The following is a 26,876-nucleotide window of genomic DNA, read 5'->3' on the forward strand; positions in this document are numbered from 1 at the left end:
GGAAGAAAGAATACGCCATATACTATTTGAGTAAGAAGTTCACTGATTGTGAGTCTCGATACTCAATGCTTGAGAAGACATGTTGTGCTTTGGCTTGGGCTGCTAAGCGCTTACGCCAGTATATGTTGAATCATAAAACATGGTTGATATCCAAAATGGATCCAATCAAGTATATCTTTGAGAAGCCTGCTTTAACTGGGAGGATTGCCTGTTGGCAGATGTTGTTATCTGAGTATGATATTGAGTATCGAGCTCAGAAGGTTATTAAAGGTAGTATCTTGGCTGACCACTTGGCACATCAACCAATTGAGGATTATCAGTCTGTTCAGTACGACTTCCCAGACGAGGAGATTCTATATTTGAAAATGAAAGATTGCGATAAGCCTACGCTCGACGAAGGGTCAGAGTCTGGTTCCCGATGGAGCATGGTGTTAGATGGTGCTGTTAATCAGTATGGAAATAGTATTGGGGCCATGATTATTACTCCTCAGGGCACACATTTTCCTTTTACATCAAGATCTTAGGATCAAACATCTTGATGTTTATGGAGATTCGGCCCTTGTTGTTAATCAGATTAAGGGTGAATGGGAGACAAATCAGCCTGGACTTATCCCATATAGAGATTAGGCGAGGAGGATTTCAACTTTCTTTACTGAGGTTGACTTCCATCATATTCCTCGGGATGAGAATCGGTTGGCAGATGCTCTTGCTACGCTTGCTTCAATGATTATGGTGAAATATTGGAATGAAGTCGTTAATATCACTATGATGCGCTTGGACAGACCAACTCATGTATTTGCAGTTGGAGAAGTGAAAAATGATAAGCCATGGTATTATGATATCAAGTGATTTCTCCAAAGTCAGATTTACCCGCCTGGGGCATCTGTCAAAGATAAAAAGACTTTGAGGAGATTATCTGGCAGTTTCTACCTCAATGTCGATGTGCTTAATATGAGGAATTTTGACATGGTTCTGCTCAGATGCGTGGATAGACACGAAGCAGGCCTGTTGATGACTGAAGTCCATGAGGGTTCATTTGGTACCCATTCCAATGGACATGTTATGGCAAAGAAGATGCTGAGAGCAGGCTACTATTGGCTGACAATGGAGTCTGACTGCTGCAAATATGTGAAGAAATGCCACAAGTGTCAGATTTATGCGGATAAGATTCATATTCCTCCGACACTTCTAAATGTTATTTCATCACCATGGCCTTTCTCTAAGTGGGGAATTAACATGATTGGCATGATAGATCCAAAGGCGTCAAATAGTCACCATTTTATTCTCGTAGTTATTGATTACTTCACCAAGTGGGTTGAAGCGACTTCATACGCAAATGTGACTAGGTAGGCGGTTGTGAAGTTTATCAAGAATCAACTCATATGCCATTATGGTGTGCCAGACAAGATCATTACTGATAATGGATCTAACTTGAACAACAAGATGAAGAAAGAGTTGTGTAGCGAGTTCAAGATTGCACATCATAATTCTTCTCCTTATAGACCCAAGATGAATGGGGCTGTTGAAGCTGCTAACAAGAACATCAAGAAAATTATCCAGAAGATGGTTGTTACGTACAAAGACTGGCATGAGATGCTGCCATTTGCTTTGCATGGCTATCGTACATCTATCCCTACTTCAACAGGGGTAACCCCTTTCTCTCTCGTATATGGCATGGAGGTTGTGCTCCCCGTAGAGGTTGAGATCCCATCAATGAGAGTCTTGATGGAAGCCAAGTCGATTGAGGTTGAATGGGTTCAGAGTCGTTATGACCAGTTAAAATTGATTAAAGAGAAGAGATTAACTGCCATGTGCCATGGTCAGTTATATCAACAAAGGATGAAGAAAGCCTTTGATAAGAAGGTCAAGCCTCGTGTGTTCAGAGAAGGTGACCTCGTGCTCAAGAAAGTTGTCTTTCGCGCCCGATTCCAGGGGCAAGTGGACTCCAAACTATGAAGGTCCGTATGTTGTTAAGAGAGCCTTTTCAGGAGGTGCTTTGATACTTAGAACTATGGATGGGGAGGATTTCACTCGTCCTGTGAATTCAGATGCAATGAAGAAATACTTCGCCTAAAATAAAAACAGAATAGCTCACTAAGTTGAAACCCCGAAAGGGCGACTTAGGCAAAAATGAGCGTCTCGGTGGATTGAAAACCCAAAAGGGCGGTCCAGGCAATAGTTAGAGACATAAAAAATGAATATATATCCCGATAGATTGAGTACCTCACCCTGGGAAAATCTAAGGATTTGGCAAGTAACTGCATCCTGACAAGACTTTGTTCTACAAGTTGTCATCTGTCAAAGATTCTCGCTCGGTCATCGTCAACTAAAGCTTCAAATACATTGGATTCAGAGTTGGTGGAGAAACGGTCATTATGTTCAATATAGCCCTTTTTCCAATATATATCACCAATTTCAAATTTGTAAAGATCCATGGAGTCTCGCCATTTGTGGACTACCATTCTATCAAAAAAAATTGAGCCTTTATCCAATTCTTCGCACTCTTATTTGTTTTTGTTTAACAAATGTTTGCATGTCTTAATTGATAAATATCATTGTTTTAAACAAATAAAGTTTTTATAAACTATTTTTAAATAAAGTGAACATCCACAGTGATCGAAAAAGATAAATGGAATGTCTTCTGTGCTCTCCTAAGGATAGTACGATCTCTAAAAGGGTAAGACATTTGTTCATATTCCTAGCATATTTGTATCCTCTTCATCATCTTTCAAGTTGTCTCCTCAGCGAGCGCAACGCAGAGTTATACGTCATCAAGTCCCCAGAAAGTATGGATTGTTGGCCTTGATCTTCTTGGAGATGTGTATACCTACATCCTTAGATCCCCAGGAAGTCTGAGTCTAGCATTTGTGTTTTATCAAATATATGGTTGTCATCCCTTGTGTGGACTGACCTAAAATCCCTTATAGGTTGATAAAAATTGATATGCTATCTATTCTTGAGGAAGTTGGCCTTTCCCTCGGCATAAATGGAAATCTCCCGCAGAGTGAGTAGGAATTCCCCGCATGAGTGGACATTTTCAGCAGGTTGGCTTGCAGTCTCCCTAGCAAGTTTGCTTACCACTCATCCTTAGTAGGGTTGCTCACATCAGGTTATCCCCAATTCGGTCGCCTACAGTCTTTCCCCAGTGGAGTTACCTGATTAGAGCCTGGTAATTTGTATTCCCCTCCTTATTGGAAAAGTTTCCTCCTAGTAGGACTGGTGATGTAGATGTTGTGTCCTTCCCCAGCGGAGCATTGGTTCTTTCTCCTTGACAGAGGTGTCTCTCCGGCGGATGAAAGGAAGTGTTTTGTTTGTTTAAACTTCTGTTTGGTGGTTGTTCCACACAGAGTTTCATATCTTTCCCCCCTGATAAGTTCCCCAATAGAGTTTCCTCTACGATGGATCTTATCCGTATTGAGTTCCCCCATAGAGTTTCCTCTACATTGGATCTTTAGTCTGTTTAGTAGCAAACCCCTGGCGGTGACTCTATAGCTTCCCCGGCGGAGTAGTTTGTTCCTTCTCCCAGCAGCATAAATGTTTCTTCAACGGTTCCCGAGAATTGTTGGAAGATCCCTAGCATTTGTTAGTTGTGACCTTTGCTTATCCCCAACAGCGGCCTTTGATCCCCAATGGTGGTCTTTGTTCCCGGCAGTGACTCTGCTTGTATCCCCAGCTGCAGTCTGCATCTCCTGGCATTTGATGCTCCCCACCGGAGTGGATTTCCTTCGGTGGGCATGGCTTTTCTCTTTTGAGATGTTATGTCGGATGTCTGCCCATTGATTATTGGACCTATTTGTGATAGATGTGTCTGTTTGTCAACATTAATGATACATAAACCATGCATATACATGCATAATTACAGCATTCAGATATTCATGTTGCATTCTTTTCCATACATCTTTGCTTGTTATTTCCTGCTAGTGGTGAAATGTTCTTCCCCGAGAAGTTGTTTGTGTCTGATCTCTCCATTTAGAGTCAGCCCCATAGGCAGAAAGTGTCTATCTATCCTTCACCATTCCCCACTGAGTTATGTCCTCGTGGATGATTATTGTTTCAGTTTCCTCCCTAAATATATATTGGGATGGAATTACTCCCCTGAGTTATATCCTATTGGATTGAGTCTTGGTTGATTGTGTCTTTCTATCTTGTTCCTGGATTGACTTCTTTCTTGTTATTTCCCCTGCAGTTCCCTGTGGTTTAGTCGTTCAATTGCTCAGTAACCAGTAATTGTTCATTCTTTTCCCAGCGGACTTTGTTGGCCTTCTACCCAGTAACCGGTAGTTGTAAGTCCTATTTCTGTGGTTTTCTACCTAGTAACCGGTAGATGTAATCCCCCTTTGTTGGTTATCTTTATCCAATATTCGGTATTGATATTCCTTCACTTTTGAGTATACCACCCAGTAACCGGTGATATATCTCCTGGATCATTGCTTTTGTCAATATATCCCCAGCGAGTCATCTTTCGTTTACCCGTGTTTGGTGATGATTGTTTCTCCTTTGGATTGGTCATCATTTTATACCCAATAACCGGTATCCCGATGTCCTCTCTTTTCGGTCGATTTATCCTTTATTAACCCAGTAACCGGTTATGGATAATCTTCCATCCGAGTACGTTATCTATGTTCTGACGGTAATAGATAATATATCTCATGCGCTCTTCAGTCGAAGTCTTTTTCTTCCCCAGTTGAGTAAGATTCGTATTTCCTTGTGAAATCGAATGCCCATCCTATAAGTCGAGTTTGCTTTTTCAGCCCTCCCTTCGGATGATGAGTGTTTTGGATATGTTCCCAATTCACGCCTGGTTGGTCACCTATTATATGCCCAGTAACCGGTATCCCTTGTGTTCCTTCCTTCTGCTCCCTATTATGACTTTTTGTCCCCTGTAGAGTCAGATTTTCCTGAGTTGAAATACGCCTTTTAGATTTTCCTCAGATGTTTGGTTGATTGATATCTCTCACCCGTATACCGGTCTTAGATATTCTTCTTCCCTTAGCGTGTTGTTCTTTCACCCTTATACCGGTGTTTTGATCACATGTCTCTTTGAGTTTATTACCCAGTAACCGGTAATATCTCATTGTTTCTTCCTCGGCTGATTACCTTACGTGATTTTCCCCATCCGAGTCCGGATTTTTATCCGAAGTATCCTTTGTGGATAGTTTTGCTGTATTGGCATATTCCCTAATACATGCATCTTTGCGTCAACTCGAGTCTTTTCATGGAATCCCTTCGGGCCTCCCAGCAAGTTCTTAAGCCGTGACCTGCTCACGCATTTGTACCCTAAGTTCTCCCCAGAGTCTCTGTCTCCCTAGTGAGTGTATTACTCCTATGGAATTTCAGTTTCCCCTGATTTCTTTTTCTTTGTGGTTCTACTTCCCCACAAAGTATTAACTTTTGCATGCATACATTTGCATCATAAGGTCTCTTAGGGACCAAAATTCATCTCTTTGTTATTATTTAAGCCCATTCTACCTCGTCGAGACGAAGATTTTAACCTTCATATCTCCGGCTAGAATGACCTTAAATAGGGGCATCTGTAATACCCTAATTTTGACCCTAGGACCCTTCATGGCATCATATCCTTTGATCATTGCATTGCCTCAAGGATCCTAGCTTGTTTAGCTCCTTAACCCTTCGGTTGGAACTTATGTGAGTGGTTTGAGACCACCAAGCATGTTTGAATTGTATATTATTTCTTTTCTTATTTTGTTTACTAACCAAAAGCATAAAAATATATCAATAACATCTTTGGTATTGAAGCTTAAGCAGTCAGGTGATCCAAGGCCCCTAGGATGCTCCTATGCTCAATGAAGTGGCCAGATGAAGATGAAAGCAAGCATGACAATGATTCCAAAAGCTCTTAATCATCATATATGTCTCCCAAGTATCTCTATTTGTCAATTTGATCAAGATAAACCAAAGGGCTTGAAGCTTGTTTCCCAAGGAAACCCTAATTCAACTGTGCATTGATTGTGCCTTGCTCATGGAGAAACCTCAACCTATGATCAAATATAATCAAGGTAAGTTCTTTCATTCATCATTTTAGGCATATATGAGCCTATGTCATCTGACCAGTCAATCATTCATTCATCAAGATTTGAAGTTTGGACTTGAGAAGTTGACTGGTCAAGTCATCTGACCAAATTGAAATCCACTGTGACCTAACTTTTGATGTGTTTGTCAAATGAAGACAACCCCAATAGAAAACATGCTCTTAAGAACCATATGAATAACTTTCATGTTCATCCAAAATTCATTTGAAACTTGGAAGGTCATCATTCATTTCAAAACATTATAGGTCATTTTGATTGAAACCTTAATTTTGGGTTAACTTCCCAATGACCTAACTCCTTCATTTTATATGATTTTGAGGTGAAACTAATTTCATTGGAAATCTTAAGATGTCTACTTAAAATGTTATGTTGGACAGAATTTCATAATCCTAAAAGAAACACATGTGATAATACAAAACATTATAGGTCACTTTGGACCAAGGCCATTGAATCTTGAAAAAGTCCAACTTCAAGTGCCCATAACTTTCTCATCAAGAATCCATATTGATCTTCTTGAAAAGATCTACAACTTTTATGTTGGAGGTTTTTCCATTTGAGTCTTGCATCATTGAAATAGAAGGGTTTGAAGTTGGTCACTTTTGGCAAATTTTTCAAAGACATGTTTTGTACATCAAAATTCATGGCCAGTTTTCAAAATTTTCCAAACTCCAAATGGATTTTTGTCCAACATAGATTTTGTTCCTTATGTCAAGACCTTTCCAACCATTACTCACATGCGTATGTTTGGATTTTCTACGTGTGACTTTCAAAGAGGGGAACATTTATGCCCAGTTATGGAATTCATGATGAAACTTCATGCACAAGCATTTTCCACTCAAACCACACGTCCATTTCAACTCCAAGTGACTTCAGCTTTTATTTCCAATTGGTTTTGGGCCTCACATGCGCCTGTACAGGCCCATGCATGGAAGACCCAATGATCATGCACACGAGTTTCTCCTCACCTTGCCTTGCATTTCAGCTATAAATAGGAACCTTGCTTCATTCAATTATAAACCTGAAGGCGCCTAAAGCTCTACTGAAATCCATACCCAACCTCACTTAAAAGGAATTCTGAATTTTTTCTCTCAATTTAAAACTTGAATTTCAACTTCCTTGGTTGATATTCAGTTTCCAATTCCTAAGCCTTGCATCATCATCATCTCAAGATCAAGCTGCAAGCAAGAGTTTGGTTGGATCGTGCTCATCAAAGTTGCACTTCAAAGGTTTACATCTCAACTGTTTTGTTCTAAATCTCCTTATATGATGTGATTCGCTTGTGTTTGTTTGGTTCTCTGAAGTCCTCGTGTGAGTGGCAAGCCAATGATGGCTTTAATTTTGTGAATTGATGCATTTCAGATTGAACACCTGGATTTTCCATCTCATTTTTCTCCTTCCATAGGGATCTTGAGAGAAATCCAAGGTTACACGCGTGATGTACATCACCCCAACTTTAATTTGGTGTAAGGCACGTGCAATTTGTTTGAGGTTGCAAAACCTACAACTGGTGGCCGGTTTCTGTTGGCGCACCGGAGAAGACGGTGGTTTCCACCACCGTCCCCACGTGGAATCTCCCTGGCCTTTGGATCCAACTGCCATGATCTAATCTGAGCCCTTGTTTCATTTGACTTACTTTATAACGTTTTGCAACGCGCTTGACTAATGTTCACCATGCGCGCGCTTCTCTGAGCCAATGGATTGTCCACGTCAATTAATGAATGTGGATCCAACGCTTCCTGATTTTCCATATTTTTCAATTTCAGTTTTATTTTCCTTTTATTCCATTTATTTTTAAAAATTCATAACTCTTTTATTTGGAATCACAAAAATATGGGACCAATTGCAAAAATTTTCTTTTAAAATCTAGTTTCATAATCTGATTTTTAATTATTTTTGTGATTCCATTTAGTATTTTTTGTGAATTATTTTGTTTTTAACTATTTTTAATTCATTTTAAATACTTTTTTATATTCAAAAATTCCAAAAATATTTTCTTAACACATTTGGATCATGATAAGTCTATGAAAATATTCTCATCAATTTCTTAATTGATTTGAGATTTATTTGAGATTTTAGTTCATTTGTGTTATATTTTAATGCTTTTAATTTATTTTAAAATAGTTTCTGTTTTCAAAAAATATTGAGAAAATTTGTCAAACCTTGTTTAACCATGTTAGACTTATGATGATTCAATTGGACTTATCCAATTTGATTTGAATTTGAATTTGAAGTTTGACCGTGCTTTATTCATTTTATTTTATGTATTATTTTAATTCCTAAAAATACCAAAAATATGTTTGACTTTTCTTGACTTCTAATCTTCATTTCACTTCTGTTTATCATTGGTTGATGTTGATTCCATTCCCATTTGACCATTGTGTTTTGATTATGTCATTTGAATTCTCCTTTTTGTTCAATTCATTTCATCTTCATCTTCTTGTTCTTCTTTTGGGCAATGAGTTAATGATTTGTGGTTAGCCTTGACATATGAGAGGCTTAACCTTCTTTTGGCCAAATCAAATTCAACTTGATCAAAGATCAAGTAAATTGCTTTGTGTCCAAGATAGGTTGCTTCTTAGTCAAGCAAAAAACCTAAAATCCGTACATGGCCTTTCCATCTTTTCTTTTGGCATGGCAAGTTGTAGGAGTTTGGCTTACTAGTCATGATCTCTAACTTGTGTTTATTTGCCTATAGTTTTATTGACCGGCCTCAGATAGGTGTGACTACTACATTAGTCAACTTACGATTGCTCAACATAGCACTAAATTGCCTTATGGCACACTAACACTAATTACCAATTACTAACTTTTAATTTAAGCATTTAATTCTTGCAATTTACTTTAATGCAATTTAATTTCTTGTTCATTTATTTATATTGTCTTTTCCTTTTGCTCATTTGAGATCATGTTTATGTTTATGCTATTTTCCTTTTGCTCATTTGATCTCATTATTGTGAATAAATATATTGTGGCTTTGTGTTTGTTTTGTGATTGTTTGTGTGACCCAATGCAAAAAGGAGAAAGGACTTAGAATTAGGACCTTACCTATTCTTAATGGAGTTCAAGAGCAACTAGGCCTCATTCCTTTAGAATGCTAAACTTGTTGAAGAGCAACTAGGCCTCATGCCTTTAGAATGCTAAATCTAGAAAGTTAACTTGAAAGGACCTCTAATCTAAACTAATTCTTTGTCCATTCCTCTTATTGCATTGTGAACTTTTTGATTGTTTGTTCTTGTGTGATAGGGATTCCAAACTTGAGATTGTAAGAAGGACCATTGTCATAAATAGTGAAATTCTAGTTAAAAGACTTTCAATGTCACACGGGTTGTTATGACATCCAATTCTGCGCAGACAAGGATTATGCAGAAAAATGTAAGTGCAGTAAATAACACGAGTAATTGTTTACCCAGTTCGGTCCAACATGACCTACGTCTGGGGGCTACCAAGCCAGGGAGGAAATCCACTATTAGTAGTATTAATTCAGACCTTAAACCAACTGTTTAATCCTATCACTTAATACCTACCCAATGCAATTTCAATCTTACACGAAGATTAGAGTTCCTACTCACTCCCCCTCAATCACCTCAGTGATTACTACCTTTAATCAATATTAAAGACAATTTTGAAGTCACACTTCGAACAACTCTTGATTGTGCTTAACAGCTTTAATCAAGATACACAACACTCACGCTTAAAAGCTTCGAGTGACACAACACTTACAACTCAATGAACACCCTATACCAAAGCAATCATCTACTTGATAATAGCTTGGCTTACAAGATATGTCTAATACAAGACTCACAAAAATACAGCAATGAAGTATGATGGACACACTAAATCTTCACGCCTCAAAATCCCCAGTTCTGAATGAAGGAATGGCTTCCTTTTATATTGCAGCACTTGGGCCTTGTACTTGTATTCGCCTGAATTTAAGGTCACGCGAGTTCCCCTAAATTCCACATCTAGGTTACTAACAAATAGGCTATTTGTTAGGTTCATTAAATGTAGCTTGGTTGTTGGTTTCCTGGATTTTCTCTCAGCTGTTGAATCCCTGAAGAATAGCCTGAGAAAAATGCTGAAACAGAAAAACTAAACAACCTACAATCTAGCATATGCTCTCAGGAATGAATGTCACAACATTCAGCTTGACATCAAGGACCATATGCTAAGTCTGTTTTTCCTGAAAACAGACTGTACAAATTTTGCTGAACTGTACAGGACCAATTTATCCATTCTACAGTAACAGCTTACATTAATAAATGTCAAAGTATCCAATTTGACATTTACACATTTAGCCTTAAGTCAGTTCTGTTATCCTCTTGAAGAACACACTGAGAAACATACTGAAGTGTAGAAGAACACCATTTTGTCTATTGTTCAGTATATGTTGTCAATGATGAATGTCATAACATCGAGTTTGACATTCAGACATTAGCTAATAGAACACCAACTGTTCTATTCCTCAGTATCTGCTGACAGGGATGAATGTCATAACATCCAGTTTGACATTCAATACATCCTGTATTAGCTAATCCTGCAGTAAACTACTCAAAAATGTCATGACATCGGTCAAGACATCAGAGTACAACTAGATATTCTAACCTACAATGCAGTCACACAAACACCTCCACAGCATGTCATGACATCAGTCAAGACATTAGAATCCAGCTAGTGTTTTACCATACAATGCAGCCAATTAAACACCTACAAACTCCCCCTTTGGCAAATTTTTGGCTAAAACACTTTGGTCTCACAACAGAGTCCATAGCAGCGGAAATCTCACATCTAGCAGGAAATTAACCTAGCTAATACACTCAGAGTGGAAGCACACTCACACACATGGAATTTAAATAAAAACTCCACAAATCAGCACACATACAAAAGTTAAATAATAACTTCTAATTGCAACACACATATACACACTCACACTCATTAGAAGTGGAACACAGGTGCATAGTAGGGGAGGGAATCTTGAATCTGTCATGAATATCTGTTTTAACAAAACAATCTGTTGTCCTGGGGTATCACATGTTACTCCCCTTTTTTGTCAAAAATGTTGCCAAAGCAACACCTTAAATTGCAGACCAACATAAAATAAACAGACTTACACACAAATGACAGAATTACAGTCTTGGTTTTACTTCACAGTTTCAACCAATTCAACACCCACTTGATCTTGCTTCACAGCTTTGATCAAGTAGTCACACACTTTAGCTTTACAGTAGGAACCACCATATCAGATGCCATGACTTTGTGTCTGACATCCAGAACCACTCCTGCATGAGCAGTGTCCTTGAACTCCTGCAGGTGCATAGGCTTCCTCAAGTTAGGATATCTCCTTAACCTCTTGATTCCACACTTGTTGCATGTGGCATAGCTATGATCATTGATTGCTATAAGTTCTCAGAGAGACATATTCCCAGTTTGCCCCTTAAGTTTTCAAACTGAGTAGCATCCAGAGCCTTTGTAAATATGTCAGCCAGTTGGAGTTCAGTGGCTACATGTTCCAAGGTAATCACTTTGTCTTCCACCAGATCTCTGATGAAGTGATGTCTAATGTCAATATGTTTGGTCCTGCTGTGTTGGATGGGATTCTTGGAAATATTGATGGCACTGAGATTATCATAGAACAATGTCATGACATTTTGAGAGACATTGTACTCAGTGAGCATCTGTTTCATCCAAACCAGTTGGGACCAACTGCTTCCAGCAGCTATGTATTCAGCCTCTGCAGTGGACAGAGATACACAATTCTGCTTCTTGCTGAACCATGATATGAGATTATCTCCCAAGAAGAAACATCCTCCTGATGTGCTTTTTCTGTCATCAGCACTCCCAGCCCAGTCAGCATCACAGTACCCAGATAGGACAGGCTCAGAACCATGTGAGTACAGCATCCCATAATCACAAGTCCCATTGATGTACTTGAGAATCCTCTTGACTTGATTCAAGTGGCTCACTTTGGGTTCTGCTTGGTATCTAGCACACACTCCAACTACATAGGAAATGTCAGGTCTACTTGCAGTTAGGTATAGAAGACTGCCTATCATGCTTCTATACAAACATTGATCAACACTGGGCCCTCCATCATCTTTGGTTAACTTTAGATGAGTAGGAGCAGGAGTTCTCTTGTGCCTAGCATTATCCATATCAAACTTCTTAACTATGTTTTTGGCATACTTGCTTTGGGAGAGAAACATAGAGTCCTCCATTTGGTTGACTTGCATTCCCAGAAAATAAGTCAGTTCCCCAACCAGACTCATTTCAAACTCATATTGCATTTGGTGAACAAAATGTTTTACCATTTGCTCTGACATTCCACCAAACACTATATCATCCACATAGATTTGAGCAATCATGATTTTGCCGTCTTCATCCTTCACAAACAAGTTCTTATCTATGCCACCTTTTCTGTATCCATTTGAGGTCAGAAATTCAGTCAACCTTTCATACCACGCTCTAGGTGCTTGCTTCAACCCATACAAGGCTTTCCTCAACTTGTACACATGCTTAGGTTGGTTAGGATCAGAGAACCCTTTAGGTTGTTCCACATAGACTTCTTCATTTAAGTAGCCGTTCAAGAATGCACTCTTCACATCCATTTGGAACAGTTTAAACTTCAGAATGCATGCTACACTTAACAGCAATCTGATGGACGCAAGCCTAGTAACAGGTGAAAACGTCTCATCAAAATCAACCCCTTCAACTTGAGTGTATCCTTGAGCTACTAGTCTTGCTTTATTCCTAGTAATTACTCCTTTCTCATCAGACTTGTTTTTGTAGATCCACTTGGTACCAATGACGTTGGTCCCTTCAGGTCGTAGAACTAGCTCCCATACTTCATTCCTTTTAAATTGCTCAAGTTCATCTTGCATGGCATTGATTCAATATTCGTCAGTCAGGGCTTCTTTCACATTCTTTGGTTCAACCTTGGATACAAAACAGGAATTTGAGCTAATTCCCCTTGACCTGGTAGTCACACCACTATTGGGATCCCCTATGATAAGATCCTTAGGGTGGTCTTTCTGAATTCTGATAGATGGCATTTTGGTGGGTGCATCTACCTCACATTCAGGAGGAGATTCCTGTACTTCTTCAGACTTGACTGGAGTGTCTGTTGAAGTATCAAGGAATGTTCCAACATCCTCTATGACATCAGTTCCTTCCTCTTTATCATCCATAATAACATTTATAGATTCCATCAGGACATTGGTCCTGTGGTTGAACACTCTGTACGCTCTGCTGTTAGTTGAGTATCCTAGAAATATACCCTCCTCACTTTTGGGTTCCATTTTCCTTCTCTGTTCATGATCTGTGAGAATGTAGCATTTACTTCCAAAGATATGAAAGTACTTCACAGTGGGTTTTCTACCTTTCCATATTTCATACAGAGTGGAGGAGGTTCCTTTTCTCAAGGTGACTCTATTGTGAACGTAGCAAGCGGTATTCATAGCTTCAGCCCAAAAGTGCATAGAGAGCTTCTTTGCATGGATCATAGCTCTGGCAGATTCTTGAATAGTTCTATTTTTCCTTTCAACTATCCCATTCTGCTGAGGAGTTATAGGAGAGGAGAACTCATGACTTATTCCTTCAGACGAGCAGAACTCATCAAACTTGGAATTTTTGAGCTCCGTACCATGATCACTCCTAATTCGGACAACACAACTGTCCTTTTCCCGTTGAAGTCTGATGCACAGGTCTTTGAATACTTCAAAAGTATCTGACTTCTCTCTGATGAAGCTTATCCACATGTATCTGGAATGGTGATCAACCACCACGTATGCATATCTCTTTCCACCCAGACTTCCAACCTGCATAGGCCCCATTAAGTCCATGTGCAACAGTTCCAGAACTCTGGAAGTTGTAGGATGTCCCAGCTTCGGATGTGACATCTTGGTTTGCTTGCCCACCTGGCATTCTCCACAGACTCTTCCTTCATCAATAAGCAGCTTTGGAATTCCTCTGACTACTTCCTTGGATATGATCTTCTTCATTCCCCGTAAGTGGAGATGTCCAAGGCGTCTATGCCACAACTTTACCTCCTGTTCTTCCTTGGCTGAGGAGCAGATTGTGGAGAAGTTTGAGACTTTAGGTTCCCACAGATAACAATTATCTTTGGATTTGGATCCTCTCATAACTTCCTGATTGTCTCCATTTGTCACAATACATAGCTCCTTAGTAAACTGAACATAGAACCCTTGATCACACAGCTGGCTTATGCTGATGAGGTTTGTAGTTAGTCCTCTTACTAACAGCATATTATTCAGTTCTGGAACTCCAGGGCAGTCCAGCTTACCCACACCTTTTATTTTTCCTTTAGCACCATCACCAAAGGTCACATAGCTGGTAGTGTGAGGTTGTATATCCACCAATAGATTCTCCATACCAGTCATATGTCTTGAGCAGCCACTGTCAAAGTACCAGTCTTCTCTGGTAGAAGCCCTTAGAGCTATGTGAGCTAACCTAGCATACCATTGTCGCTTCTTGATGGGGACATTGTGCCTATAAGTCTTATGCTTAGGTCTGTCATAAGAGGCTTGGTTAGGGTAACCATGAAGCCTGTAGCAGAAGGCTTTTTTGTGGCCAAGCCTACCACAGTGGTGACATCTCCATTGCTGGAATTTCCTCTTCTGTTGATTGCTCATCCTGGTTCCCTGATGTTGAGACATTGGGTGTGACCTTCACTTGAATTTCTGAACTTTAGCCTTTGAGACATGGTTCCAGACTTATGTCCCACCTTTAGGATCTCTTCCAAGGTGTCAGTTCCTTTATTCAACATTCTGATGGATTTAGTCATCTGCTCTAGCTTAGATGTCAGCACAGATATCTCACCATTCAGACCATCTATGACTTTCAGCTGCTTTTTATTATCAGCTTCCAGCTCCTTGATGCACTTCTTCTGCTTTTCACCTTGTACACGGGCTTCTGCACTGGTGACACATAGCTCCTTATATGATGTAGCAAGTTCATCAAGGGTCAGATCATCTGCACTTGAATCATCATCAGTGACACAAACACTAGTTAGTGCAGTGACTAGTTTAGCAGATTCTCCTTCATATTCACTCTCAGAATCTCCCTCAGACCATGTGACAGCTAGCCCCTTCTTTTGCAGCTTGAGGTAGGTAGGGCATTCAGCTCGAATGTGTCCATAACCCTCACATCCATGACACTGGATTCCCTTGCCTTGGTTGAACTTTTCTTCAGAAGTTGATTTTTTTCTTATGTCAGACGGGATGTTCTTAACATTTGGTCTACCTTTTTGATCAATCTTCTTCACGAACTTGTTGAACTGTCTCCCAAGCATGGCTATGGCTTCTGACATGCTTTCATCACCTCCAGTATATCCTGCTTCTGACTCCTCTTCAGAATTTGATACAAAAGCTACGCTTTTACTCTTCTTCTCAACATTCTCGCACATCCCCATTTCAAAGGTTTGGAGAGAACCAATGAGCTCATCCACCTTCATGTTGCAGATATCTTGAGCCTCTTCTATTGCAGTGACCTTCATGGCAAATCTCTTAGGTAATGACCTGAGAATCTTTCTTACAAGTTTCTCTTCAGCCATTTTCTCCCCTAAGCCACCAGAGGTGTTTGCAATCTCAAGAATATTCATGTGAAAGTCATGAATAGTCTCATCCTCTTTCATCCTCAGATTTTCAAACTTGGTGGTCAGCATCTGAAGTTTGGACATCTTCACTTTGGAGGTGCCTTCATGAGTTACCTTGAGGGTATCCCACACATCCTTGGCCAGCTCACAGTGGTGCACTAGTCTGAAGATGTTCTTACTTATTCCATTGAACAATGCATTCAAGGCCTTAGAATTTCCAAGGGCTAATGCCTCTTGCTCCTTGTCCCATTCTTCTTCAGGGATCTGCACACTGACTCCATCCTCACCTATTTTCGTTGGATGTTCCCATCCTTTGTTGACAGCTCTCCAGACTTTGCTATCTAGAGACCTTAAGAAGGCTATCATACGAGGCTTCCAATCATCATAGTTAGAACCATCCAGCATGGGTGGTCTATTTGAGTGTTCTACATCCTTGTCCATGGTACTAGAAAGTAACTTCCCAGATCTCACCCAGAACTTAACAGGCAGGGTGCTTGCTCTGATGCCAATTGAAATTCTAGTTAACAGTCTTTCGATGTCACACGGGTTGTTATGACATCCAATTCTGCACAGACAAGGATTATGCAGAAAAATGTAAGTGCAGTTATAACACGAGTAATTGTTTACCAAGTTCGGTCCAACATGACCTACGTCTGGGGGCTACCAAGCCAGAGAGGAAATCCACTATTAGTAGTATTAATTCAGACCTTAAACCAACTGTTTAACCCTATCACTTAATACCTACCCAATGCAATTTCAATCTTACACGAAGATCAGAGTTCCTACTCACTCCCCCTCAATCACCTCAGTGATTACTACCTTTAATCAATCTTAAAGGCAATTTTGAAGTCACACTTCAAACAACCCTTGATTGTGCTTAACAACTTTAATAAAGATACACAACACTCACGCTTAAAAGCTTAGAGTGACACAACACTTACAACTCAATGAACACCCTATACCAAAGCAATCATCTACTTGATAATAGCTTGGCTTACAAGATATGTCTAATACAAGACTCACAAAAATACAGCAGTGAAGTATGATGGGCACACTAAATCTTCACGCCTCAAAATCCCCATTTCTGAATGAAGGAATGGCTTCCTTTTATATTGCAGTACTTGGGCCTTGTACTTGTATTCTCTTGAATTTAAGGTCACGCGAGTTCCCCTAAATTCCACATCTAGGTTACTAACAAATAGGCTATTTGTTAGGTTCATTAAATGTAGCTTGGTTGTTGGTTTCCTGGATTTTCTCTCAGCTGTTGAATCCCTGAAGAATAGCCTGAGAAAAATGCTGAAACAGAAAAATTAAACAACCTACAATCTAGCATATGCTGTCAGGAATGAATGTCACAACATTCAGCTTGACATCAAGGACCATATGCTAAGTCTGTTTTTACTGAAAACAGACTGTACAAATTTTGCTGAACTGTACAGGACCAATCTGTCCATTCTACAGTAACAGCTTACATTAATAAATGTCAAAGTATCCAATTTGACATTTACACATTTAGCCTTAAGTCAGTTTTGTTATCCTCTTGAAGAACAGACTGAGAAACATACTGAAGTGTAGCAGAACACCACTCTGTCTATTGTTCAGTATATGTTGTCAATGATGAATGTCATAACATCCAGTTTGACATTCAGACAGTAGGTGTTATGCTAGGTCTGGTATTTCCTTGATAACCAGACTGAAAATAAATACTGAGTTCTAACAGAACACCAACTGTTCTATTCCTCAGTATCTGCTAACAGGGATGAATGTCATAACATCCAGTTTGACATTCAATACATCCCGTATTAGCTAATCATGTAGTAAACTACTCAAGTATGTCATGACATCAGTCAAGACATCAGAGTACAGCTAGATATTCTAACCTACAATGCAGTCACACAAACACCTCCACAGCATGTCATGATATCAGTCAAGACATTAGAATCCAGCTAGTGTTTTACCATACAATGCAGACAATTAAACACCTACAAATAGCCAAGTTATGAGAGACAAGCCAAATGGAGATCCTAGGAGCTTGATTGAATACTTGTTTGATTGCTTGAGCTAATTACTTGTTGCTTGTTAAGTCCAAAGGAAAGGAGCATCTTGAATCAGCTTTATGATCTCAAGAAAGGAACTCCAAGGGTTTTATCTCTTCTCTCATCTTTGCATGTTTAGGACTAGCCCTTCTCTTCTTCTCTCCACTCTAACCCAAGACAAACTTATTTTGTGCAAACATTGACATTGTTTTTAAAACTAGAAACCTAGGCCATATGCCTTTGATTTTTCAAACTCTTTTCACTAATAATCATTGTAAAGGAACTCTAATTCATACTTTGACCTTATTTTATGAATAATTCTAATTTGTAAATACAACACACTTCAAGTGATTTTTGTGGTTCCAATGGCCACCTTTCTTAAACCTTTTTCATAAACATTAGCCATAGGTTTAAGTTATCATAGTGGTTGATGTAAACCTCACCTTATCCTTATTGATTCAACTATAAGTCTTCCACACTTATTATAGGGTTAACCCCTCACTAGTATGTTGAAGCTCTCCTCACATGGTGGATTGTTGGTTTAGGTTGTGTTTTTTCCCTTTGATAACAAAAAACCTTAAGGCTTTTGATCAAATCAATTCACCAATCTTTGAGATTTTTACCCCGAACTACGAGGTTTTGATCCTACCTTTGTGATGGTACGTAGGCAATGGGTTTATCCATTCAAACAACAAAATTGTAAATAATATGTATATCCTTTTCTCATCTCCCCAATCATGTTTGCACAAATATTTTCACAAATACCAACCTACAATACACTTTGCAAAAAGGGCTCCCTTAGAGTACTAAGGATGTTTTGGGTGCATAAAACCTTCCCATTTCATAACCAACCCCCTTACCCAGATCTCTGACATTTTTATTAGTTTTTGATTTGATAAAACTTCTTACTTGGTTTTTGTTCGCTTTCTAACCTTTCCTTTGGATAAATAGAAGTGCGGTGGCGACTCGAATTGTATGCTTACTTTTGATTTAGTCAATAAATCTATAGGTAACGAATACCCTGCTACAAGTCCCTTCATCTCCTCCTCCTTATTTAATTACAAAACCTCTCCCTCATTTTCAAAACTTCTTTGTTTGTGTTTTTCAACTTAGACTTATTTTAATTAGTAGAAACCTTGGCCTTATGCCATTGATTTTCAAAATATTTTCTTAATCAAATTTGTAAATAAACTTAATCATATTGACCTCATCTAATCATTTTGGCTACTCTGTGCCTTTCACCTTTAACTTTTTCATAAGGAAGCATTTAGATTTGAGTTATATTCGGTTGAGACATAATTCTCTCATTCCATGCTATATGGATTATAACACTTTCAAATTATTAGGGGTTAGTGGCATACTTGTTGATTGAATCAAAGTTGGAGCCTTCCCTCTTAAATGTTATAAAGCCCTCATTATCGGTGGATGTTTGGTTGAGTATTCTCCCATTGATAACAAAAGATCTTTAAACTTTTGCTAAAATCAATCCACCAATCTTTGATATTTTTACCACGAACTACGAGGTTTTGATCCCTCATTTTTATGTTGGTACGTAGGCATAAGACCGAAGGTCTTGTGAAAAACAAAAATGTAAATAATGAATTCTTTTCTCATCCTCTCATTCTATTTTTTAGAAAACATCTTTTTCAACTAAAACACTTGAACACAAAAAGGGATCCCTAGGAGTACCTAGGACACTTTGGATGCTAATACCTTCTCTTTGTGTAACCAACCTCTTACCTATAATATCTGACATTTTATTAGTTTTGATTTGAAAACTTCTCATCTTTGGGTTTCGTTCGTACTTTTCCCTTTTCCTTTGGAAGCAATAAAAGCGCGGTGGCGACTCTGGTTTTATTAATGTTGAGTTAACAAGTAGCTCAATGGTCATGAATTTACCACTACAGAAAGAAAGTGGAGACTCTTCTAGGGAGTAGTCCTCTGTGGGTTTAGCTTACTTTTTGGGTGTATTATATTTATTGGTTATTGATGTTTGATGTTTGTATATTTTATGTGTGATACTTTATGTCTGTTGCGCTTCAAGATTGCACGTCATAATTCTTCACCCTATCGACCCAAGATGAATGGGGTTGCTGAAGCTGCAAATAAGAATATAAAGAATATTATTCATAAGATGGTTGTGACGTACTTCAAAAGGGGCAACCCTTTTGTTTGCATTGGTATCGTGCATAAGTCCGCACTTCAACAGGGGTGACCCCTTTCTCTCTTATTTATGGTATGAAAATTGTGCTCCCCGTAGAGGTTGAGATCCCATCATTGCATGTGCTGATGGAAGCCAAGTTGGCCGAAGCTAAATGGTGTTAGACCAGGTTTGATCAGGTCAATTTGATTGAAGAGAATAGATTGACTGCCATGTGTCATGGTCAGTTATATTAGCAGAGAATGAAGATAGCTTTTGATAAGAAGGTCAAGCCTCCTGTTTTTCGATAAGCTGACATCGTGCTTAAGAAGATTTTATCTTTCAAATCTAATTCTAGGGGAAAACGGACTCCTAATTATAAATGCCCATTGTAAGACCCCAATTTTTACCCTAAGATCCATCATGTTATCTCATCATTTGCATTGGCCTTGGGATCACACCTTGGTATTCTCCTTACCCCTCATTCATTGGGTTTGCATTGGGAGAGATCACCAAGGACATTTGGTTGTATCATGTTTTGTTTTATGTTGTTTACTAAACAAAATACCAAAAATATGTCTAGTGTAGTTTCATTTCTTTTGCAGGTAGTGTGTGCATCCACATGTGCCTCATCAAGCTCATATATAGGGTTTGAGACCCTCAATGCAAGAGATCAATCAACAAAGACTAAAAATGGTTCTGATAATCATATATGGATCCCCATTATCTTTAATTATAATTTTATCAATAATTCATCAAGAGTTTGAAGTTTGTTTTCCTTGGAAGCCCTAATTCATCTAAGTATCTTGTGCGACTTCCTCAACAAGTTTCTTCAATAATTCGTCAAATATTTCGAAGGATACTTCATGATACATAATATTATGCATATATGATTCTCCATGAGCCCCAAAGAGAAATAGAAAATCAACTAGTCAAACCTAGGGTTCCCTAGACCCTATCTCCTACAATTTTTGTCATATGAAAATGATTCCAAGAGAAAAGTTACTCTTTCTAAAATTCCAAACAACTTTCATGTTGGCATCAAAGTTAGGAGGTCAACTTTTATTGTGAAATATTATAGGTCATTTTATTTATGCCCTAGTTAGGAGGTCAACTTCCAAGGACCATAAGTTGCTCAATTTTTGTGATATGAATACCATACAAGTATCATGATCAAAATCAATATTTCTTCTCCAACTTTTGTTCTTTGCGAAATGACAAATTCTACTTACAAGGGCATGTACCAAGACGAAACATTATAGGTCATTTTGGGCCATTATCATTGAACAAGCAATTTTCCTCAATTTCTAAAATCTATAACTCCCTCATGCAAGATTCAAATGGTGTCAAATTTGTGACCAAATTGAAGAGGATTGAAAGAGCTACAAATGTGATGAAGGAACCATTTTCATTTGATCTCATAGCAAAAGTTATTCAAGGTGGAAAAAGTGGTCATTTGACTTTTAACTTAGAAAATTTTCAACTATGTTTGATTTCTCAAACTTCCACCTCAAAATTCATCATGATCCAAGCTCCAAATGGAAAGGTTTTCAATAGAAAAGTTGTCCCCCTTCGTGTTTCTCTTCTAAAGAGTTCAAGATCATGGCATTTGGAGTATTTTTGAAGGACTTGCGCATGGGTGTAATGCATGGCTCCATTTGGTAAGTTCCATGGTCAATTTACATTTCACTAATGCATGACCTCATGTTATTGTTTCAGGTTGGCTTGCACATATGTTTGGATCTTTTGGCATCATTTGATGGGCCTATCATACGCCCATGCAAGCATGCACACCAGGTTGCTATTTTTGACATTTTATAGAAAGGTTTGAAAAGCAACTGGAAATGGTATATATACATGTCCCTTGAGCTCAGAAATGGATCCTTCTTGCCCAAGCTTCGACTTACTTCTTCCTCAAACTCCATTGAAAATATAATCTTGAATATTTATTTAGAAATCGAGTTTCAATTATCATTTTGTTTTGGAATTGAAACTCCAAAAATCCAAGCTTCTTAATCACTCATTTCACTTCCTGCAAGCTGTAGAAGCAAGCCTAACAAATTGAGGTCAAGGTCGAGCTTCCTCACTGGAAACAAAAGGTGAATTTAGTGAAACTTCTCTTTTTCGATTCTCCATCATTTCACTTGGTTTTTGGTTGGTTGAAGTCCTACCACTGTAGGCAACAAGATTGAGTTGCTTTGAGGTCAAATCGAAGCAACTCAGTTCGTACTCCTCAATTTTCAATTCCATGTATCTTTCAATATACTTGGAATTGGAGAATTTTGAGGTCAGATTCAGATTCCTGGTAATTTTTCCTTCAAAATAGTGTGCTCACTTTTCATTTTGGTGCAAATAGGTGGTGGACCTGTCTGGTGAGGTCCACCGGAGAAGATGGCCCCATCGCTAGCTCCAACGATGTGGTGGCAAGGTCTTATCCATCAGATTATCTTCCCACGTTTTAATCTCATCCATTGGTTGTGATGACCATGTTTGCCATGCAATTGACTTGAGTGCATCATGCACCTTAGTGTGTAGCCATCAAATATGCCACCTCAATTAATGAGGGAAATCTGATGGCCCATGTTTTTTCCCATTTTATTTTAATTTCTGATTTTCTGTTTAATCCATTTATTTTATTTAATTCATAGAAATTTCATTTTTCATCCAAAAAATATGAGACTTTCACCAAAAATCTTTAAATATTTTCCTCTTCCACATTTTGAATTAAAATCATTTTTTGGATTAATTTTGACATTTTTTGTGAATTAAATTATTTTTTACTTGTTTTTAAATATTTTAAAATACTTCTGACTTTCCATAAATTCTTTTTTTTTTTTGTTTATGGTCCTTTGACCTTGTTTGACCTAGGATAAATCACTTGTCCATTTATTTCGTGATTTGAAGGGATTTAAGGTTTTGTCCATTTAAAATTGCATTTTAATTCATTTTAAATTTTAATTTAATTGTTTAATTGTTTACAAATATTGGTTTGCCTTTTAATTGATCTTGTGATGCTTGACTTTTTGTTTGTCCTTGATCATTGTTGATTTGAACTTCCATTTTTCCAATACTATTGGATTTATGGGGGGTGATGAAATGTACATTTCATCCCTCAAGATGAATGGATAGTATTAATCAGATGAATTTCCTCCTGTGGTCAATTTGGGTTTCTATTTTCGCTCCCCTTTTCATCTTCATCCCTATTCTTCCCCAATCCATTATTGACCAAAGATTTCTCTAATGCCCAAATGCTAGTTGATTCATCATTGACCTTGTGCCAGATGAATCAACATGAGATGGATTGTGATAGGTCCATCCCATCTTTGCTTTAGTGTGTGGTATATTTTAGGAGGTTGGTTCTTTGTACCAAGTCTCTAACATGCATTAACACCAATATCTTTATTGCCCGACTTCAGATAGTTGTAACTTCTACATAAGTCCAATTACGATTGTTTAACATATAGCTAAATTTGTCCCAAAAGGCATAGAATTCTTGTAAGTGAGATTGTAAGTCTCCCATTCTCATGGTATTGTGTGAGGACTTGACATTTTTTCCATTCACGAGAGATAGTGGCATACTTGTTGATTTATCCAAGTTAGAGCCCTTCTCATGGATGATGCCTTGGTTCATGTCTTCATACTTGTGAATGGATGGTTGAGTGTTCTCCGAGGAATGACTTAAATAATCAAAAACCTTCACTAACATTGACTAACTTCTTATTAACATTGCTTTACTTTCAAGTCATTTACTTAATGACATTTAAATTCAAGTACTTTTATCATTCATTGCCATTTACATTTCATGCAAGATGTTTATGTTTCAGTCATTTTCACTTCACTCACTTGAGCCATATTTTATGATTGTATACATTGTTTGCTTGTGACTTTTGTGTTGTTTATGGTCTTAGGACCTTAAAATACTTAATTACAACAAAAAATCTAATATGTTAGTGGACTGTTGGACTTGATCTGAACTCTTGGACTTAGAATTAGGAAAAATTCCCCATGCTTTAAAGGACTTGGCCAATGCCATTATTTTGAGACTGAATCACCCTTGACTGTGCCTTTCATCTAATGCAAACCTTGGGTGGTCTTGGTTCATCTGTCACTTTGTCTATGTGCTTAATTGTTATGTTGTTATTCTGATTGATGTCTGATGATTGTTTCTGTGAGTTTGGCAAGGAAATATTTCATATAATACATTTGAAGACATTGGAGACTGCTTGCTATGGGAGTGCTTGATTGGATATTCTGGATATCTTTAGTTGATTCCTTGGTCTTCATGATTAATTTCTTGGATGTTTTCTTATGCTTATTGTATGCTCAAAAGTCAAAAGGAAATGGGTTTCTATCTGACATTCTTATCTTGTAGATTCCTTCCCATTAGTCAGGTCTTTTCAACTCTTAACTTTTCATTTTTGACTAGGGTAGTCTTTTCATCTCCTTCCACTTCTTTAATTTTAAAATCCTTCCCTCTTTTAAAAAAAATTCTTTTCTTGTGATTTCAAACTTAGACATATTTTAAGTGATTAGAAACGTTGGCCTTATGCCAATGAATTTTCAAACTTTTTCTTAAATCAAACTTGTAAAGGAAATTAATCATATTGACCTCAATTTCAAAAAGTCAAAAAAAGGATTAATAACTTCATTTAAATATTTTGTCCATTTTGTACCCTTTTCTTTTAAATTTTTAATAAAACCAATCCACCAACTTCTTTAAACATTTTACCACGGACTACAGGGTTTTTATCCATCAGTTTTATGTTGATACGTAGACATAAGACCGAAGGTCTTGTCAAACACAAAATATAATTAATGAATTATTTTCTCATCCCATCATTCCATTTTTATCAAACATCATTTTGACCAAAACAATTGCACACAAAAAAGGGCTCCCTAGGAGAACCTAGGACACTGTGTGTGCTAACACCTTCCCTCTGTGTAACCAACCCCCTACCTGTAATCTTTGACATTTTATTAGTTTTGATTTGAAAACTTGTTATCTTTGGGTTTTATTCGTACTTTTTCCATTTTCCTTTGGAAATAATAAAAGCACGGTGGTGACTCTGATTTTATTGACGTCAAGTTTATCCATAGCTTGATGGTCATGAATTTACTGCTATAGAAAAAGGTGGCGACTCTGTTGGGGATTAGTCCTCAGTGGGTTTAGCCTACTTCTTTGTGTGTATATTTGTGTATTTGATGTTTGTTTATATATATTATTTGTAAAATATAATTTGTTTGTTGTGCTTGGTGATCTCTGTGTGATGCGGTAAGTTCTAACCCAAACTTGAGTGCAATTTAAGATAGAAGGGTGGTATAGTCATGTTGGCTTTGAAGGAGTAGTCCTAGAAGAGTTGACATGTGATCCCCCACTTAGTGGAGACCTCTTTAGAGTTACTTATGTCACACGAGTAAGTCGCGGATAGGCATTACTTTCTCTAATTTGGGGGTCCGAGAAGCTGAGGACCGTAGAACATATAACCCAACATGGCTTATTTAGGACGTAGTGCAGAGACTTTTCAAGTGTATACTTGATAACTATTGTTACTCGATACTACACTCAGATGAATTTCTCTTGAGAATATTATGGGTTGATGAGTCAGTCATCTAAACCTATTGTATCCGATAGATGGGATCATGACTCAGGGAACTTTTTAGAACATGCTCTACAGGTTTCATCTATAGTACGCTCCTTTGGGAAGGTTCTTAACTCGACTCCATACTTGTGACTCACAACAAACCCTTTGATTATCGGTTGATCTGATCGATCTCGTCAAAAATAATGGAACTTGGGTGTTAATACGGTGAAAAACCTAAATCACCAAAATGGATGATTGATCTTGATGATGACTTGATCCATCCTACGACCTTTGTTTATGTTTTCCTTGTGTGTGATCCCTTATGTGTGATTGTTGCATTCATACATTCATGTTGATCATGACATTCATCGCAACAATAAATTTTCAAGGAAATAAGGTCTTATTTGCAAATAATTTTGATATCATGGATTATGGACGAAGGAACACTAAAAAGTACAGTTTCAGATGTCCTGATTTGAAGGGGTTAAGGAATTTGTCAGTTTTGTATTATATCCCTTGGATTTCAAGAAACGACATGGGAAGCTTTTGTTTCTACTATATATTGATGTGGTTGAAGGGCTTTTGAATGTCTTGGTCCAATTCTATGACCCTCTCTACCGAATCTTCACTTTTCCCGATTATTAGCTTGTGCCCATGTTAAAGGAGTATGCCCATCTCTTAGGTACACCCATATCTAACAAGATACCTTTAAGTGGATTAGAGGAGATTATTAGATATCATGTTATAGCCGAAGCTCTTCATTTGAAGAAATATGATATTGATGTTAATTTGGTGAAGAAAGGAGGAATTCATGGTTTGACTTCGGAGTTTCTCATTGCTAGAGTGACTGGTTTTGCTAAAGCCGGTAGCATGGATGCTTTTGAAGATATCTTTGTACTGCTCATCTATGGTCTAGCTTTGTTTCCTAATATTGACGGTTTTGTTGATGTTAACGCCATTAGAATATTCTTGATTGGGAATCTTGTTCCAACTTCGTTGGGTGACATGTATTTCTCTTTAGAATTTGAGGAATTCTAAGGGTGCTGGAACCATTGTGTGTTGTGTTCCTCTTCTGTACAAGTGGTTTATTTTGCACTTCCCTCAGACGCCTTCTTTTTTGGAGAACCGACAATGTCTACGGTGGTCTCAGAGACTTATGTCTCTCACTAATGATGATATTGTCTGGTATGGTTCTGCATTGGGTAGCTTTGATATTATTTACAATTGTGGTGAGTTCTCTAACGTGCCTCTCATTGGTACGTGAGGAGGAATCAACTACAACCCAGCATTGGCGTGTCGTCAGCTTGGTTTCCCCTTGAGACATACGCCTAATAGCGTTCAGTTAGAGGGTCTATTCTATCAGGAGGGTAAAGATCCCTAGCATTTGAAGAGCATAATGGTGCGTGCTTGGCGCAATGTACATAGGAAAGGAATATCTGAGCTTGGTCTAAGTAACTGTGT

This window comes from Lathyrus oleraceus, chromosome 4, assembly GCF_024323335.1.
Source record: "Lathyrus oleraceus cultivar Zhongwan6 chromosome 4, CAAS_Psat_ZW6_1.0, whole genome shotgun sequence".
Classification (NCBI taxonomy): Eukaryota; Viridiplantae; Streptophyta; class Magnoliopsida; order Fabales; family Fabaceae; genus Lathyrus; species Lathyrus oleraceus.